This window comes from Hibiscus syriacus, unplaced genomic scaffold (assembly GCF_006381635.1).
Source record: "Hibiscus syriacus cultivar Baekdansim isolate YM2019G1 unplaced genomic scaffold, ASM638163v2 tig00110450_pilon, whole genome shotgun sequence".
Taxonomy (NCBI): domain Eukaryota; kingdom Viridiplantae; phylum Streptophyta; class Magnoliopsida; order Malvales; family Malvaceae; genus Hibiscus; species Hibiscus syriacus.
The window spans coordinates 3,527,596-3,531,460 of NW_024062743.1; positions in this window are offsets into that span (position 1 = coordinate 3,527,596).

Sequence of the window (3,865 nt, forward strand, 5' to 3'; positions counted from 1 at the left end):
TTACCATAAATATGTCAGATTCGGGAGTCGGTTACAGTCAAAGAAGGATTAGCACCCTTGAACTTCCCTTTCGGTGCCATTTTAATTTGTCGATTATCTTAAGAAAATTAAAATTTAAAGACTCGATTCGAATTACTTACTTTGATCGATTGAAATTACCTCTAAAAAGTTGAAAACGTTAGATTATAAAATAAAATAAATATCACATAAAAATTAAATCTAAAAAAACAAATCAAAGAAGGAAATATTAAACTTTAAAAACTGTTATATAAAAAATATTAAAAGAAAAAATAAAATAAATGAAGAAAATATTAAATTTCAGAAAAGAAAACAAATAAAAAATGTTAAAAGAGAAAATAAAAATAAAACAAAATAAAAAAAGAATTGGGAAAATAAAGATAAAACAAAATAAAATAAAAAGTTAAATTTTAAAGAAAATACAAGGGAAAAAAATTAAGGTAAAATAAAAGGTATAATGAAATAAAAAAATATAAAATAATAAATAATAGTAGTAAAGATAAAAAAGGGTTTTTAAAAAGTTATTTTTAAAATAAAAGATAAGAATTAAATAAAAAGATAAGAATTAAATAAATAATCTAAAAAGATTGAGATAAAGAGAAAATTAGTGAAAGCAGCCTCAGACTTCAGTTTTGCATCAAATTTCTCGAATCATCGAAACTGATTTTTACTTCAAGATTTATGTTGGTTACTACAAGAACAATTCCTTGCTGCTGACTCGGATTATGTTTTTTCAACAATAACTGATTCTGATCTCTATTTCCTCTTAGCAAACATTTTTGTTAAATGTATTTTCGAGGAGATGAATGTGCTTCAATAAGCCAATCCTTCTTACAATTCTTGCATTTGGAATTGAGTCTTCGCTTTAGCCCTCGGCTTGAAAGAAAATTAGCTAAGTATGACCAAATTCATACATAGCATTTGTTGAAAACGAAAATTAAAAGAAAATAAAGGAGTATGCGAAAATAGAGAGAAAGCTAAAGAGAAAAAGAAGATTTTATTCTCAGATCTATGTGAGCTCAGATGTGTCTCCTTCTAGGCTTACCCTGAGAGGGTATTTTTAGCCTTCAAATTCCTAAAAACAAGCTAAAGATAATTTATAAAATAATATCTTTTATCCTAATTAAAACACTTAAAACTATTTAAACTAAATACCTAAAACAATGATAGAATAAAATATTTAAAATAATATCTTAAATACTAATGGAAATACTAACATCTAGTTAAACTAAAATAGAAAGATAAAATATAATATTAATATATATACTAAATAATCCCCGGACGAAAATGGGTGTCTACAGCTGCCCCTCTTCGTCCTTTTTCGTGTAACGAAAAATAGGACAAAGATAAAAGGACACAAATTTTCATTCGGACGATATCATTCTTCGTGAAGTTGAAATCATGAGTGGCTCCTTTGTTGTGAAGTTGAGCTTTGAACTGAAAAATCCTGAGCACAATATCCTTCGTCGTGAAGTTGAAACCGGGCTCAAAGCATTGGAAAGTCACTCATGTATCGTCTTCTAGCCCAATATACTTCATCGTGAAGCTGAAATTTGACCTGAAGACTTTGGTATGAAACTGGTTTTTCATTTTTATGTTACAGATGACTTCTTTGTCGTGAAGTTGGGTCAATCTTTTGGGTACGATATCCTTCGTTGTGAAGTCAAAATCATAGGTGGCTTCTTCGTTGTGATGTTGAGCTTTGAACTGAAAAATCCTGAGCACTATATCCTTTGTCGTGAAGTTAAAATAAGGCTCAAAGAATTGGAAAGTCGCTCATGTATTGTCTTATAGCCCAATATACTTCGTCGTGAAGCTGAAATTTGACCTGAATACTTTGGTATAAAATTTGTTTTTCATTGTTTTGTTACAGATGACTCATTCATCATGAAGTTGGGTCAATCATTGGGTACGATATCCTTCGTTGTGGAGTCGAAATCGTAGGTGAATCCTTCGTTATGAAGTTGAGCTTTGAATTGGATATCCTTCATTGTGAAGTTGAAATCCAATCTTGTAAATTGAATTGCTTTGAGATTAATATCTTTCGCTGTGAAGTTGAAATTGTGGATGGCTCCTTCGCTGTGAAGTTGAGTTTTGAATTGGATGTCATTCATTGTGAAGTTGAAATCCAATCTTGAAAATTGCATTGGCTCGAGTTTAATATCTTTCGCTATAAGGATGACATTGACTCTAACAATAATAATTTGGAGGGAAATATTCAATCTCTGGTTGTCAGTCCTGATGACTCTTGATTCTGGAATCTTGAATTTTTGATCTTGATATTGGATTCTCCACCATGTTTAAATCTGATGTATAGAATTTTATTTCTAGTCTTGGATTGGGCGATGCCTTTCAGTTATCTCATGTATGGTGCATAAGCCTTGATTGGCTTCCAAATATCTTCTAGAAAATGCCACGTCAAACCGTGTCATGCCAAAATTCAGGCCCATGTCTCCAGTCGTGACCAAATAATAAAAAAACTGCAGAATGTCTTCCTTTTAGTGCAATTTCCAGAATCTGACATCCTGAAGAGAAAATTAATTAAAACGAATAAATAAGCCACAAAAATCAATGATTAATGAGTAATTTAAAAGCAAAATATTAACTAAATTAAGAACTTATCAAATTCCCCCTCATTTATTCAATGCTTGTCCTCAAGCATTCCTCAATTAACATGTCAAAATCATAAGTTGCATCTTCAAATTCAATTTATTCCTCAAACTTTCAATCGAACTAAGTCCATGACATTTGTCGAATTCAAGTTACAATCAAGCAAAGACACAACTAAGAAAATTTAAAGTAAGCAAGACATCCCAATTAATTATCAATTTCAATGAAACGTGACTCACTACCTCATAAAGATTCACACACATCCGCTCAAAGTGTTTTGGGTGAATGAAATCACTCAAACTGAAACTAACCAAAACATTATCATAGGCTAGAAATCCAATCAAGTCTCCACTGCGAAAAATAAACATAATGCAATAATCAAGGGGTCTTTAAACAATGTGTAACGGGGCTTAGGTTAGGGTAGGGAAAAGGCCAAAAAGAAAGGTTTAAAATATCGAAACAAGAGATTGAAATAATTAAGAACAATCCACGAATTAACATGAAGCGTAATGAAACAAGGAAAAAGAATAGATTAAAGACATTGAAACGATCAATTTTTCCTTCCCCTCTTTTTTTTTGAATGAAGGGTTTTTTTTTGCTGAAATAGTGAACAGCGTGCTTTTCCTCAGTAAGGGTGTGAAAAGAGAGAAAAATAAAAAGAAAGGCTTCGGGTTTAATTGAGGTGTAAAACGAAGAAAGGGAAATAGGCCCAAATATGGTTTGGCACCGGGATGGTGTCATTTTTCCTTAACCTTCGTCATTCCAAATAGTCTAGAGTGAGCATGTCCTTAGCGGCCACGACATCCATACGGAATATTTTCTTCCATGACTCTGTTACTTCTTTGACCTTTTTTTCTTATAGTTGTCCCTTTGATATGCAAATTCTGATCCAGAAATTCCATGTGTTGTTGGGACAAACTAACGTGCCCCATACTGAAAAAGTGGAGAATATCTAACTCCTCCCCATTATCTGAGTAATGTCATCGTTTCTGAGTCTCTACATCGGAAAAGAATATCACTAAGAGTTAACCAGTGGGCTCTCTAGAGAATATCCCTATCCTGAAGGTGAGTGAATACCTTCATCCATTTTTCTTTTGGGATACCTTTTTTCCATTTCAAGGTGAGGAATTCCCCCAAAGGAGAATAAGTGGTGTTGAATCGATGGTAAGAAATCTCATTAGTCTTCCAGAAGTGACTATAGATCCAAACTTTGAGAAGATATGCACACCCTATAAAT